The sequence below is a fragment of the Homalodisca vitripennis genome, chromosome 3 (genome assembly GCF_021130785.1).
Source record: "Homalodisca vitripennis isolate AUS2020 chromosome 3, UT_GWSS_2.1, whole genome shotgun sequence".
NCBI lineage: Eukaryota > Metazoa > Arthropoda > Insecta > Hemiptera > Cicadellidae > Homalodisca > Homalodisca vitripennis.
In genome coordinates this window covers 23,461,385-23,479,197 of record NC_060209.1, presented here as the reverse complement: position 1 = coordinate 23,479,197, position 17,813 = coordinate 23,461,385, and positions in this window count along the sequence as shown.

Sequence of the window (17,813 nt, the reverse complement as noted above, 5' to 3'; positions counted from 1 at the left end):
CATGACTCCAGATTTCAGAAGTCAAGTCTGCAACAGCATCAGATTTCAGATGCTGCACGTAAGAGGGAGGTGAACTGGAGCTAAATTCAACATTCACATATAATCTCTCACCACAGCTGCTTTATGTGTAGATATCCATTTACTCTTCAAGTAGAGTTCTTGGGCCAGTAGATAAGTTTCTTAGCTATCCATTCAAGAGAAAGGATATTACTATGTATAATACATATTTAAATAACAGTTCATCGTTTGTTTCATTTCTTTTGATTCAATTTCGGATAAAATATTGGCATCGCGGTATATTTAGTATGACATTAGCGATTGATTGCTCCAACAAAGGCAGTTGTGTTTTTAAAACAACAGTTAAGTCTAAAATAATAATAAGAAGATTTAATACTATTTCCGACGTAAGGTATGAACTTGCATAAATGGACAGTAATTTTCAAACCAGGATAAAATGTTTTCATTAGTCTGAAACTATCAGAAGTCATCATAAGTCATCTGCCGCTGCATTAAGAGCTCTCGCTAGGGGAGATACAGTTAAATGAAGCTCAGCGAGGAGTACGGCAAGCGAAAAGATAATCCGCTGAATTTATTCATGGCACAGCTGAGATATTTACACAGGAGACACATCCAGTACACTCTCTGGAGATGGAAGTCGTATGTGCTGACCTGTTTGTGATAACTGCTGTCTGGAGATTTAGTCTGTCTAGACTCCGAGCTGTCATAGATCTTCTACTCAAACGTGGTAAAGTGATGAATCAGTTTAAATTACAAAATATTGTGTCAAAAATATTATTTTGTTGTCAATAAATAGCTGGCATTGAAATCTTAGATATATTACTAACTAACTCATTGCAATAATGTAAAAAATGTATATACATCATTCACATTTCTGAGGAAATATTTCAAGTTTTAATCCACCAGTTCGGATAGGTAATATGGATATCCATCTCTATCCGTATATACTGTTCGATAACTCTTGCTAGAACAGTTGTAAAAACTTGAAACATCGTACATAGGTTTCTCTTGGTACAAAGACTAACTTGGTGACAGAATAGCAGTCTGTCTATCTCTCTGTCTGAATTTGTGCTTTTTTTTAATGCCTTTGACATTTGTTTAGGAAATATATAATTGTAACCCAAGAAAGGATCATGCTATATTTACTTTCACCATGTATTGACATGAACTTGACTCATCGCTTTCCCTGATACAGTGTAACTGCTCATATCAAAAGAGAATATGTCCGAAAAGGTGTTTGTGTTGCATATTTTTGAGAAGACCCGTTTTTATTAACATTACTTTTACATTGATACTATTGCACACGTTTTATAACTTTATGCTTTTTAACCCCTCCTTTTATAAGGAATTTAGTGCTCTAAACAATAACTATTTTTTAACTGTTTGTGATAACATTATCATTTTTGCCTATTACATTATCAATATCCAAGTTTAGAGAGATCCTAAAGCTAAAAATAAACACTTTACATAATTTTTTTATTACAAAATAATACAATAATCCCTGTAAAAGAAATATAACATTAGTTGACAGCAAATCTCCGATATAAAAATCGTAACTCGACTATAATAGAGATACGCAAAATCACACGCAGTCTTGTTGTGTAATAAGTTAATTCGAAAATACCAACAATTAAATTTTTTTTAAAGGGGCGCAAAAGACGCCAAGATGCGCACGTCGGTTTTATACTCTCCCCTTCCCCTAACCACCTAACCGTCACCAACGCCTTTGATTGGCCTCCGACTATCCAATCACAAGGCCAGAGAGACTCATTGTCATTTCAATCTTACCCCTATTGTAATCCCTTTGTCAAAGTTGACTACCAGCAAAACCTCCTGTCATACTCTATCATTCCTACATCCGTGGAACCTTTTCTTGAGAAATTACACTATTTACTTTGCCTACATTTTGACATCACTATATAAATTCTAAAATATTTTCGCATATATTTTCACCAAACAATATTTAGTAAATTAATTTCAAATTGTCTATGTAACAAATGCTACACAATGTATGTGTACCAAATTTTGTAGCTAGATAAATTCCGAATCAAATATACTTCTCTATAATACGAATAAACAAACTAATATCTTGAACCAAGTTCAGAAAACGTTGTTTTACCTGTATTTGAATACTATACACAGTTTGATTTTAAATATTATTGACCATTGCGTAGAAACAAATCTATACAAAACCCAAGTATGGGAGTGCCGATGGCCGAGCGGTCTAAGACGTTGGACTTTGAGTCTGAGTTAGAGATAGCACAGGTTCGAATCCTGTCTGTGGCCGTTGCACTTTTTATCAGTACCATCGACCATGTACTGTATCGTCTCTCTCCCTTATTCTGTTTGATAAGATCCTCGCACAGGCCTATGAGGACGGACAGAATAAGGCTTAAAAGGGAATCGGTCTCTCTTTAAAAAATATTAAAAAAAACACTCGATGATCCAATTTTACAAGTATTAATTATTTTGATAAATTTAATAAATTGATTGTAGCAATCGCCCTCATAACGGAATCTTCGGGAGTTTTTTTTTTTTTTTTTTTTTTTTTTTTTTTTTTTTTGTATATTCTCAGTTTATGATCCCTAGAATGTAAAATTCTGTTATCCAAACACATACACGAACACAGAATATTTATATATGGGTTTAAAAAGCATAACGCGACCTTCTCAATACAATATCTGCCGTAAGTTGTTTAATATCCAGACTCAACTTGGCGCAAAGGTAGTACATACACATAGCCTGGATGAGATCGTTAGCCACTCATAACCAACGAAACATTTTCAGATATCAGCTATTTATATTCGGACCAACATTTGACTAACGTAAAAAATAGACAATTTACAACATTAGTTTTTGGATCTTCTCCTCTCCCTTTAACAGATATATTTAAAATTAATTTCTCTTTCCATTACATACTTTAAACTTTTTATGCTTTTCCTTAAGGTTTAATTAAGTTTCAGATCATACTATTATACATAAAATATTATATATAAATTATATATAACATATTTGATTGGATATAGTATGGAGTTATGTTCTGATCCCTTTTTCCGAGGGAAAGAGACGGTTGTCTTATCTCATAGTCCTAAAAAGACCTTCACGCCTTGGTGTAAAAATTATTATATTATATGTTATGTAAATTACCAATTCTGTTTCAACATAAAAACACGTTGTTTCCTATCACGATCGTTTATCTATTATAATAAAAAAATATTTAACGTCTGTACTAAAACCTGTACTATTAATATTAGGAGAATATTTTTGAAAAGCAGTGACAATTAGCCACGTAATGGAGTGGAATCATCACCATTAACATAAAGTGTGCAGAAGGGCACAGAGATCCCTTCTGTTACTCAGGAGAGTTAGTGCAGGTCTGTTTCAGTGTCTTAGCTGGGTACACCACATCTGTGTGGGTCTTAATGGAATCCTGAGTTGCTGGTTGGGTTAATACCTAGTAATCTATTTAACTTGCACAGGTTCTAGGTATAGTTTATTAGTTAATTAGTTCGTAGCTCATTACCAAGGTTCCTCATTCATACAATTATTTTCTCACACACGATAAAATTACACGTACAAGTTACAAATGAATTAATAGCCATTTACAGATCCCATTTGTATTGGTAAAATTTCAAGATTTTTTTATGGTTTAAAAATGCGTTATATATTTGTTGTGGCTTATGTTTACGGTTGCGTAAACCAAAGAAATTATATGCACTATGAATAAACTAAGAAAAATCGCATTTGCCTAACTGGAAAAAATTTAAATGTAAATCCTCCATGTATGATCTAAAACTTTATTAAACATTAAGGAAAAGCACAATAATTTAAATGTATAGTAATGTATTAATACAAAGAGAAATTGATTTTAAATGTATCTGTTAAAGGGAGAGAAGAAGATCCGAAAGATAATTTTGGTAATTACAATCGCTCTATCATCATCTAATACCATAGTATAATGCATTAAACTAAATTATTCAGGCTATATTTACTAAATGGCACAAATTATATGTCTTACTTGTACCAAGCTATGAATGGACAGTGCAATACGACTCGATCAATCTAAGGCTTCTCAATACGATGTTGTTTTAACAGTACATTACCTGTTTACTCTCGTGCAAGTTCAAACCAAAGCTGAGAACGGAACGAACATTTAATTTTACTGGTTGACTTAGGAGTCTTATATTTAGACATTTTCAGTCTTAAAATCCCAATATAAAACTAACGTTCTTATATACTTCCAACAGCTGTGGTCTCAACAGTGTGTCATCTGTACCTTTATCCAGATGATTCTGATAGTGATGGTACATTAGAGTATATTAAGAGAAAACCCCATTTCGGTAACCCATTAACCGCACCACATTAGTAATAAATCGAAGCCAGAGGTCATTAACCTCCAAAACTATTGAACACTTCACACTTGGTAGAGACTAAAACAACCGTAACTCTTCTAGGTTTAAACCAATTTACACATTGAAGATATGTTATATTTTTCATCAAATTTCCAACAAAACTTTTCTTGTACATTTTTTATACAATTGGTACATTGATAAAAGTTTTCAAGATATTAGTCTATAAAACGCTTATCTGACACTAATTTGAAAAGGAATGTAATATTATTTATTTCACGTATTTTTTACATTCCTTTGATTTGTTTTTCAATAATTCCGCGTTTCACGTTATCCAAAACCTTGGTTTTAAATATATTTATTTTATAAAATAAAAACACACATTGATGTGCAGACACCAAACATAGCGAGATAGGACACATTATTCTAGCGAAAGTTTTTTTGTGTCCACTGTCAAACTATGACGGTCTATGTATATGGATGAACCATGAAACTGATAAAGCAGTAACACTAGCAAAGCTTTCTTTTTTAGAATAATAATAAGAAAGAAGAATCTATTGTACAAATTGTATAAACTAGACGTTTCTATAAAAACATTTTAATCTTTTGTATAAAACAAAAAGTTATATTTTTAAAAAATTGAAATAAAATTTATTGGTGAATTCACCAAAATAATACTGTACAATACTGTAATAATACTGCAAAATACTGTATAATACTGTAGCAATAATGCAGTTCTTCGGAACAAATTTGGAAATGAGTGTACCGAATGATAATAATGAGCAAATAATTACATCAGCTGAACGCAACAATTATCTGATTACTAATCAGCAGTTAAACAACATTAACAGCTCGATTATTTTATTTAATGTGGGAGGTGGCTCCCAGTAAAACCTTTACTATGCGGTTGTTATTTGTCACAATGAAATAGAAATTAGTGTGAAACTTTTAATGTAAAATGTACCCCATATCTCATTATTCCTTTAAGTTTCTGAAAAAAATATCTGGTTTTATATCGATTTCATAGAAACCTCCTTAATACAATCACCTTCATGATGGAATTTCTGGTATATATTTTTTTGCTTTTTCTTCAATCATGACCCCAGAGTTCAAACTGCCATAATCCGAAAATATATGTGTGAGTTTGGGGGAGACGCTTAGCAATACAACGTAAGCTTGCGAACACAATAACTTAACTCACGTAAGGTAAAAATACGTAACTTGGTACAAAGGTCTTCCCTTGGAGAGGTCCTTTCACATATCTAGTCTGTCTTGAAAAATAAAACATTTTCTAAATTGCGACCATTCACATTCTGGCAAACATTTTAACTCAATTAAGTACAAACATAAACACATTATATATTAGTTAATAATAAATCACTTTTAGGAGATAATATATTAGGTATTCTTTTACTTTTTTATATCTCTTAAAGTTTCAAAATTGCTGCTATTGAAAGTATCGAAAAAGAATGGTTTTTTATATGCAATGTGATTTACAAATATGAATACACTCATTTTTAGTTTTTGATGGATAAAGAAGGAGGGATGGGACGTCTTTCCAATAAGTAAAAGTAAACTTTTTAGTCGCTGATAAAACTTTGCCCATTTCCCCAAAATAGGATTTTGGGAGGACGGCTCAAACTTTTTAAATGTATTAGAGATGTATAAAAGAAGAACAACAGTGGAAATTAGAGCTTTTTACTTCAATTTAGTACAAAATGGTAGATTATTGAAATTAAATAAGTTAAAAGCATGGATGGTATTACTCAACATTCAATGGACAAAGATAGAAATATGAAACTCACGACAACTCTTTAGGAAAAGTTTGTTTCCCCAAAATTGCCTTAATCAACGAAACGGCTCTAAAACATTACTAATCTGTGTTTTTTATATCAAATTTTTAAACTACTGTCCCAGGACAGTTTGACAATGTCCAAGCCTGTTGTGGAAACTTGAAACGGTAGGCTGTATGGATTCACGCGGGATTTTTTGAATTCCGCTACTATTCTGTCCCTAAGACCATTTATGAACAGTGATTTCGTTTTATAGACGTTGTTTGTTTGTGACTCGACAAAAATTAGTCAAGTAGAGATAGACTTAGTGATCTTGGTAACCACTCGATCCAGTTATTTGGACAAATATTGTTTAAATACTACTGGACATGCAGGCCATAGTCTGGAGATGCTCCATCCTGATGAATTCATTGATACAGTAGCAGTGTTGCATCTGTGTGTACATGGATGTGCTTTGCTTTAAGTAGCAGCCATTATGTCTTGACCTCTAAGTCCAAATAGTCTAATAAACAAAGGTAGTAGAACTCAATAAAAGTTTATTTACTCGGAAAGTACTGCTAGTTAAGGCAGTTTAGTGTCATTCAAAAATACTAAATCACATTGTAAAGAAAACCACAACTGGGTTTGATTTTAATTATCTTATGTTCAAATATTTATACTTTCTTCATTAAGATGGGTTTTACAGATTTATTTAGATAGTATATACAATGTATTGAATAGTTTAGTTAGATCCACAATAAAAGTTAAGTAGAATAGTGTTTCCCTTCGTTATTACCTACTGATCAAGCACTATACAATTCATATTTTATAATGTTTAAATGTAAACAGATGTTTCAGCCTGTATGTAGAACTTCATCTAAACATTTTTACAGCTGTTTGTTGTGAGATTTATGTGGATTATGAAACTTAAATACTACACCTTTTCAAACATACAAAATATTCTAGATAACTTTTATTATATTTATTTCCTTATTAACCATCCTCAGATTTATAAAAATAATTAGCTGAATTGGTCAAGTCGTTCTTGAGATTAGCGCTCAGCAAACACATTCAGTGATTCATTTTTATAAGATAATCTACGAAAATTTATACCTTTATTTTTTCAACAATTTTGGCACTCTACAATTTATATCCACGAAAACCAGCGTGGCTGACAACTGCTTGTAACACAAGAATTTTATTAATTACAAATACCTACAGGGTCTAAATAGGTCTTAAAATTGTCCACATAAACACTAAATTTCTTACCCGCTTTCCCCCTAGAAACGTGAAATTAAAAATAAATGTATTATATCTTCTACAGATTAATTGCACAGGAAACAACTGATACCAGAAGAAGATTACAATGGCCAGAAGTAGTGTCTTTTTCCAATGTAGACTTTTCAAACCAACGTATATGTTTTAAGTTCTTGATCGGCATAACATGGGGACCTTTACAACGACATCGAAAGTCCTTCAGACTAGAAGTAGAATATAATAGCCGGAAATGTACTCTTTTTAACTGGAGTAAAATGTTATTGCACTATGTAAATGTTTTTTTTTATCGGTGCACCAAAGACCAAAGATCTACGCTTTATGACTAAAGTAGGCTTCTCAGACCGAGTATATAATTGTATGTATATTGATTCAATCGTGCTATAAAATTCAACCATTTAAAATATACAAGAATGTCTTCTTTCTTGTTAACCTGAAATAAGGACTAGTGGCAACTTGTTTTTGCTTTTCAAGAATAGATACGAAAAATATATGTATAATAAAGATGTTAACATCAAAATCAAAGTTATCATAGAACTCCACCTTATTACATCATAAGTGTTTTGACTGAGATTAATAGGTCGCACTTATCCTCCCTCCAATATTATGGAACTCTCTCTCTCTCTCTCTCTCTCTCTCTCTCTCTCTCTCTCTCTCTCTCTCTCTCTCTCTCTCTCTCTCTCTCTCGCTCTCGTTTTGTTCATGACTCCAGACATTACAATTTAAACTAAAATTGCAATTATTTTTAAGGCATCAGGAGATTTGAAAATCTTCTAGTGATCGTCACTTATATTCAGTTCATGCCTAGGATAAAATTGTATCCAGTATTATTAATCTGAGACACTGAAACAACGGAGAAATCTCGAGTAAATCTATTCTAAGAGTTAACCTAAGAACTAACATTTGCCTCTATTTCTGCCCATAACAAAGGTGGCAAAACTTTGCTATTCCTACAAGGAAGTTATTACAGAAACCCAAGTTTTGTTTGTGTTTTAGTTTGCCAGCGGACACCGTAATAACACTTTGTTCATTACTTCGTTTGTCTAGCTACGTAAACTTTTGTTAATTTTACCTGACCTAGTAACAATTATACATTATAATACTTCAATAATTTCAACTTAGTTATTAAGTTGAAATTCCACATTGTTAGGCATACTTGTAGGATTCCGTTAAATAAAACTGGTTTAGAGGCTGTCGTTCACTGTAGATTAAATGTATTTGTATGAACACTAACTTAAAACAAGTTCTGCTTTATTGACAATGAAATAAACTAGTTGAAAATGTCATGAGGCTGTACTAAATACCAAATAGGCTGTACCTGTTTCATTCAATAATCATTTAGATTAAAGTGTATGTTGCTTACGTTATTAGAGCGATTTAATTTCATACAATACCTTGCTGGGATGTGTTTGCTAAGCAGTAAAATCGATTTTCGTCTACTAGTGGTATTTTTTAAATTGTGGATCTTTCCTGATTTCAGTAGGAATGGGCACGTTCTCTCATTAAAACATAAGAATCAAAGAAAAATTACATAACAGCTTAGAGGTACAGAAACTGAAATAGACCATTCTCCTTGTAGACCATTGTCCATTGGATGTCTACTACCTTAAAAACTATTTTATAAGTGCAGCAATCATTTACTTTCACAACTAGAGCCAACAAAAGAATATTAGGTCTAGAAAAGGACTACTTCGTAAATGATTCAATCTTTAAACCAGCATAATGTTTTAAAGAGTGAACCCTTTTAGTTCGGGTTTTCGGCATTGTACTCTGCTAATAAAGACCTTTAATTTGATGCACTACTCGACCAATGCTCTCTTTAAGATTTCTTTCTAGCTCCTTGCGGGCCATCCACCTGTCATGCCAAAAAAATGGAAGTTACTTCAAAAAGTACATTTACAGGTGGAGTAATGATGCACGAAGTTTTATTGCTTTAACTGTAATCGTTCGAGAATTACCAAGTTCATGCTGGACTTTTTTAAAACCCTTCATATATCTTCAAGGGCTACCCACACAGCAAAGAAAAGATCCAACGCAACTTTAAAATCCGTAAGTATACAAGGAAAACTTATGGATTTAGGAATATTTATATTACAATTTCCAACAGTCAACGAGCATCACTAAATCATTTTACGTCGGTATTTGCAAAATCAGAGCATTATCCTTTGACAGGTGTTATATCTGAGGACACAAATGACTTTATTGGCCACTCAAACGAAATTGAACCAATAGCTAATCGTTCAAGGTATCATATCGGTGAGACATAATACTTATAAGCTCCTTACTCTAGATAATACAATTCTGAGCTTCTTATATTAGCACATAACGAGGTGTTTCCTAGGCTTTATGTTGCAGGTTACAAATCTGTTAAAACGCTCTGTCAGTGTAACGTGGCATGGAATATCTGCTGTTACAGTAAATCAGTTCCAGGACAGACTGTGAGTGGCATGCCGACAAGAGGATCAGTTAAAGGCCGCTAATGCCCTGAATGTAACAGCAATGCCGGGAACGTGCTCTGGCATGCACAGAAGCAGCACCGAAATATGTCGATTGTTTTCTGTCTAGTTTTATTCTCTCAAACCACAGTGGTAAGCCACTCGCTGTAGTTACCCAGTGAAATAAATAAAAATTCAGAATATTTAATTGATATTAAAAACAAATAGTCCAAACTTGTATGAATTTAAATTGGGCAATTTGCACTTATTATGAATTAAAATTATTGTTTAGTTTTTAATTGCTCTGAGAAGCCGTTAGGTACACCATTATTGAAACTATTAATTGATTATCTCATTAGTTAGGATTTGTAGGCTGAGTGTTAGCAACTAATTGAACTGGAGACATATCATTTATATCTGTCTGTCTGTACATACGTCACAAAAAACTTTATCTTCCAAATAGTTCACACAAAAATACAATTCCATGTGCTATACAGAGCACGTGTGGAAGATAAAAATAATTTCCTTTCTAAAACTTTGCCATTATATACTAAAAAATATAATAAGCAAAAAAAAATATATATATATATAATAGTATAACAACTTAAATTATTGTCTATTATATGGAACTTTTATTTCTTACAAACTTCTATGGATCCTAACTCAATCAACAAACATTTGAATGTGTAATGTGACAAGACGGTTCGATTAGGAGCATCACGCTTTAAATTCTGCATGAAACTTAATTTCTGCAAATACAAGAATGTAAAACATGTAACAACATGTAAAACCACGGCATTTAGCTAATCTTCAGTCACACTTTGTAGAATAACACAATTTATTTATTGTCACAGTTATATACAAAAATGTAGTTTCTGTAAGATGTGTATATCTGCCCGGAGACTATTTATAGAATGCTTGAAAGTTTGCATTGAACCTTAGCGAAACCTGTTACGCGTCATGGGTCGTATCTTACTCCTACATTGTATACAAAAATACTATTAAACTTACAAAAACATAATCGTAGTTTATTCAGATTACATATAAACTGAACGTTATTTGTAGCTTACAAATATTTTATCGTGTTTTAATAAAAGGAAATCTAAATCCTGCTATAGGTAAGGATATTATTACCATATTTCAACAATGTAAAGTTATAATCAGCTGATTAGAGCAGCTAAAACTAAAACAGCTTATTGATGTGATTTACAGACAGTGCCATAACAGGGCATTGTTTAGTACTCGGGTTTTTAAACCGCATATTTATATTATTTACGAACCGACTTTCTTAAACTTGCTATTGTTGGATTTTTAATTATAATTATTCAACAAAAATGTAATAAAAGTACGTTTTTATCACGTTTTTTAAGCTATTTAGGATTAAAGATTTGAAAAAAGCCACCATTTTGAATATTGAGGATGTAAATAATTGTTATGTGTTCAGTTAAGTCTTTATGATGGCTGCATACCGAATTTCAATTTATTGTAACAAGGCATTTTTAAATTAAAATTTTGCAAAATTCAAAATGGTGGCTGTACGGGTAATTATTGAGTTTTCGAAAGTTTAAACATGATTTTTTGGCTTGTATTTTGTTCGGGAATAATATCTAAAATGGTTGGTACAGAGTTTTTGGACACCCTGTATATATGTACACATGTATGTTTAAAACTACCATATATTAGTATTGCATACATGATTTTATATTAACATATAAAACATGAACATTACATGATTACATTAAAGAATTACCGAGAAAGTGGTGGGATAGATGTGGTGCAGGACACATTTTAATGATCCACCTATAAGTTCTCTAAGACCACAGATAAGCCTGAAAGTTACCAGAGCTTACCGGATGTTTGCTGACCATCAAGCGGGACAGTTTGCTGAATCCACTTAAAGGCGGACATCAGCTCCGGCCACTTACCGAGGTATTACCGGCTCTAACCAGTTACCAGTAGGGTGGCATTACAGGTAAGTCTCTGATAATGACCGGACGGGCAGGGATTAGGAGTTCAATCTATCCTTGCCTTGCGTGGCTTACAGTTTATACAGGAAACTTCCCGTTCAACTCCAATAATATTTTTGTGCGTAATAATCTTTACGTAACGCTGACATCGATCATGTATATTTAATGCTTGATGGGCCCCTGAACGTTACAGACTTAACAAGTTACCGCTCACATATTTGTATTGTGCATAACATGCGTTCCCGTCCCAAGGTAATCTGTGAAGTTTAAAACATCTAACGAAGGATACACTTAGTTGCCTTTTGTGTTAGGTCTGCTTTTAATAATTTCCAAAAGTTTAAATATTTGAAGGAGGAAGATAGGAAATTATACAGGAAAACGTAAAGGGAGTCTTATTTTATCAGACGACTTTAAAAGTTGTTTCCTCTCTAACGCAATCTCGTAAACAATGGTTTAAACGTAATTTCCAAACCAGGATCTATCAGCCAAGTCTACACTAGACGCTGTAGTACTGTGTGACCATGGCTGAACGGTCACTCATCCAAGCAGCGGCCATGCTCGACTTTTCTTATCTCGTTTATCTTTCGATAACCACCATACCTGCTAGACTCTATGATTGAATTTTCCTTAAACATTTGTTACAACTCCGAAGGCGAAGTGCTCATTTCTCTTTTAACCACTTGCTTTTCATTTTCACTTTTTAATTATTCCTTAGGTAAGAATCTTCAATAAATCGGATAAGTCAACAGAGTAAGGGGTGAATTGAGTACAAAAAAAGAACCTGTTAATATTAAGGACAGACTTTGTATCCATGTTATATCTGTATATAGCTACATAAATTTAGAATTTATTGGAAAATAGTATTCCAGTTTTCTTGAAATACACAATAAATATATATAATGATTTTTAAAGGAGGTCCATATAGATATAAGTAAAATAACGATAAGAATTGAAATAATTGTGTAAAATTTTGATCAGTATTAATGTAATGTGAAATATTATATATCATTTTTGTGTAAAAACAGATGAAAATTTTATACTTTCACTACGATTTGTTACAAATATGTGTGTATCAACCCAAAATATTGCTGGGCAGTATTCTCCTTGCTACGTCCAGTTCAGCTTTCCAAAACTTTATCAATTTAGCGCAATATCACTTTTCTTCCTAAACTAAGACCTGTAAATCCTGATCAATTAAAGGCAAGAACTTTCCTTCTTCGACTAACGGTATTTAGTGTGATGAAGAGAATGACAGTACAGTACGGAATGGTTATATGTATTTACCTCTATTTTATTGTATAAATGAAGAGACATTTCAAGTGTATTTTAGTAGTTCGTATCCCAATAGTTCACATTACAAATACACAATAACTTAAAACGAGATCAGTAACAGTATCAATTACCAATAGAATTTATAAAACCACTACCACAAACCCGCGGCTTCACCTGCAATTTCTATGCAAATTCCGTGTATTTGATTGAATAGCTTCCACGATTTAAGTAATATTACAACTATTGTGAACTATTGTGCAGGAACTCCAAAGTTGAAGTACTTATTTTCTTATTGAAAGTATTTATGATGAAATACTATAGGTTTATATGATATTTTTTAAAAGTAATTAATCATGTATCATGTTCAATGTTCATGGTTAAGAAGATTAGAAGTATATATATATATATATATATATATATATATATATATATATATATATATATATATATATATATATATATGTATAGTCTATTTCTGTAAAAAGACAAGTAAGATGGGTTTTATAACAGTCTTTAAATTTACAGTAAAAACTCAGTCGTTTGTACCTGAATTGCAATAATGAACAAGCACTGCATATTAATATGTGCTAAAATGTAAAGGTAAAAGAATATTTTTACTAAAACTTCAATTTTATTTTCTGGATAATTTCTTGATCTGTGGCAAACAATATTTTTTTCTATCAAACTTGCTGTATGCTTTTTTACCGTAAATGTAAGCTAATTTAAATATTTAGTTTAATTAATTAAATATATAGTTGAACACTCATAATACAATGTTTACACAAAAAACTTTACAGGTTCTTTCAATTAATATTCCGCTAGCCCAGCGGGGCGTAGCCCAGAGAAATTTTTGAAATAAGCATATGTCAGTATTCATACTAGGAACCCTCAGAATATGCATGTAAAACTTTTAAGGACAATCAGTTCAATAGTTTTCACGTGAAAGCAAAGAAACACAAATTTACTTTAGCATTTATAATTCCATTAGGATAATTAACAGCAATAAATAGCAATTAGTAAAATAGTAGCAAGTAAAGTATAATCACATTCAATACATTAGTATTATCTGCCTTTGGGAATCCTGATCAATCGCTAATTTTTCTGGGGAAGATAAAAAATATGACCACGACGACGCTGCATCAAAGATGACATTACTTGGTAGAGTAAATACCAGGATGACTCCCGGATGATTTCTATATGTCATCATATAGCCATGTACTTTATTCCGACACTTTTTCAATTATTCAGTAAATTTTAATTTTTCAGTAAATGTGATTTGAAATTAGCTTCAAATCAAGTTTCAAGAATAGAAAATGAATGATGAAGTCGATAAGATGAATGATATACACGATTACAAGATATTAATTAGCTTCCAAGAAATTGTATTCTTAATCTCTACGGATATCATAGACATTGTACTGTTAACCTATGCTCATCCTTGCCTCCTCTTCTCCCTCCGTCATTCAAGAGCAACAGCAGATCAATGCCGTCTACTTGTACACACCCCTGCCCACATCAAGTATGTGATACCACCCACTTGCCGCTCGTGTACTATCGAAGTGGTTTCTGCAACATTAAATTGCACGAATCCTACTTACATTTGAGCCCTAGATTAATATCTGAAGTGGATTAGGACTTATTTCATTTCAGAGTTTACTTTCCTAATTCTTACAATTCTACAATTTGTTAAAAAATTTATATATGTACACATTTTACCAAATATATTCTTATCAAAGTGGCAGCCACTTAGTTAAATATATTTGGATTCTGGTATAAAACTGATGAATTGTTGTTATTTAATTTATTTTAATTCAATTTGGCAGTCACAAGTGTTTTATGTGCAAATTTATATTTAATTTTCAGAAGCACAAAAAGACCATTTAAACTACTTTATACTACATAAAAATGTTTACTTATCAAACCAGTATATGATTTAATTATATCTTATTAAATACAAGTATCAATATACTTTTACTAAGCATATTTAATGAAACAAGTATTGCAAGGGAATTTATACTATTTCATTACCTTTTATTTATTGATTTGGAAGTGGTTTTTTGCATCGTCCTCTGTACTAAATTATAAATCTGGAGTAAGAAACCATATGGTATGGTAGGCAGGATATTATTGAAAATCATGTATTGGATTTTATTAGTTAATTTTAACTTATATTGAAATATGTTGGATTTACAAAATGTGATTTTATTAAATAATATTGGTGGTTACAATCTTTTTAGTTGAAGACTTTTTTAAAAGGTATTGACTTTAAGCACTACTGTATAAATTAGTTTATAATCAGAAGTCTTTTTAAATTTGAGCTTACAAAATGTAAAATGTTGTTCATTTTCATAGCAATTGGGCCCAAAAGGGAAAGGTACAGGATACAAACCATTTCCAATTACCTAGTTATTTAAGTGGCCTTTACAATACTTTACATAATGATTTTATGTGATAGTTTCAACGTGGTCTAGTTTTAATCAAATATGAGTCCCTTTCTAGTAGTAGAATAGAAGCAGTGAATCAAGTTATCTTTTTTTAATTGATTTTTCCATATTTGCGTATATTTTGTTACTTACTAATTTGTTGTAGATGGAGCTTATATTGGTTATTGATAACTTACTTACATTAAAACATAAAACCAATATTTGTGATGTGTCTCAAGAAGATAGCCTTGCTATCGGAAGGCCTCACAAAAAATAAAAGTATTAAATATTGGTTTTATGTTTTAATGTAAGTAACTTACTATATTGCACATTGCTGTTACCGCGAAATAAGTTTAAGGTACAGTACGATAAGCAGATTAGGTTTTTATATCGAAATAATCAATCGATATTTAATTGTTATACACTCGATACAGTCAAGCAATAGTAAATTATTTTAATAATAACTAAATCATTTGTGCCAACTGAATACGCATTTTTATATTCTAAACACAATTTGTTCTATAAGTAAATATCTTTAATAAAAAATAATAAACTTAAAAATGCTGAATAAAATAATACTTAATTTACTGTGACTTTCTCGGTTTCAAGATGTTTGTTGTTACATTTATTTATTATTGAAATTGCATTTTTCCTGTTACCTGTCACAATTTTATCGTTTGATTAATGGTTACGGTTCGTTCATTACTTATTACATTACGTAACTGTTGAAACTATTTCTATTAATTTGAAACATGACTTTAATTTAATATTTTAGATAATTTGTTGTAGACTGATAGTTCTGTTATTCCACATATAAAGTATCGATTATTGTAACCCGCAATATAAAAACCGAGTCCGCTTATCTTACTCTACCTGCTGTTCAAACTCAAACTCAAAACTTGTTTCAACTTATTCCTATAATAGTTTAAATTAGTGGCCTCTTTGAACCTTGCGGGCAAGATGTTAAAAAGCTTTATGCAATAATAAAACTTTCGTTTTTCAATGAAGGATGTCCTATGTTTTGGAAGGGCCAAGAAGTTATTTTCTCGAATAAGCTGTGTGTATTATTGGAAACAAACCTTTATTTCCTAAGGCAAATGTCACGCATTCCAGAATGTATATACTAGGAAAAGTGAGTAAATTATTTTCTCTAAAATCACCTTTACATGACCAGATCGGCTGAGTCCCAAAAATGACACGTATGGACCTCATTTAAAGAACGAATAGGTATTTAGTCTTGAAGGATTCGTGTTGAGGTATAATTAGCAAGCCTAATGCATTGTGACCTGAGTTCTTTTGTACTTCCCTAACTATTAATTCCCATCAAGCTGCAAGTTATAACAGAACTCTCCTAGCTTTCTGTGGTCCTCTCTCACATCACAGGGCTCAGGAAAAGCCTTCCTATCCAACAGAGTCGAAGTTTTGAAATGGCTGGACAGTCCATCCAGAAATAGTCTGCTGACTCCTCATCCTTATTGCAGAATCTACGAACTTCTGAGTCACTCAGTCCTAGACTCCTAAGATGGTTCTGGAGTGTTCAATGGCCTGTTAACATTTCCCATCAGATGGTAATGCTTTTGGTAAAGTCATAGCCATTTCGTTATTTTCCCGTTGTGGGTCAGATTGATGAATCATATTATTTCTCAGCACGTAGATGAAATATTATTCTACTTTTTTAAGCTGTATTAGACAAATTCAGATAGTTATACGGTATATGAATCGTTTATAGTCTAGACGAAGTAAAAACGCTTCGTTATTTTACCTACAGTTTTTTTCATCCTTGTAATTAGCATCCTTAGTACTACTAGGATATAGCCTATAGAATAACCATATATTCTGCTAATTCTCGTAATTTCTATACAAGACATTTTGATATTTTCCCGTCCTAACGCTCGGACAAACCCTATGGCAAGATATGCACCACCATCGAGTGTTGCTTATGTAGAAGCTTCAAGCAAAAATCTAATTCTATAGGTAAGGTCATTTTCTGATATCATGTAGACAGACAAACACAAATACATATTTTTAGTTCCTCAACTTTTAGGTTCCGCTAACGCTCTGCCAATATTATTTACTTCTATTGACCATGTTATAATAATATCTAAGAAGTTGAGCTAAAATGCTTTTTACCGTAGACACTGTTACTTGTATCTTATTAGGTCGGATAAAAGAATAATGCTTGTGCTAACTTTCAAGAAAAGTGAGCTTTATACATAATTTACATATGTGTTATATACAAACAGGCAAACATTAAAAGCGGTAAAATATTTTGCTGAGTGTTAAGTCACCACTACTGTCAACT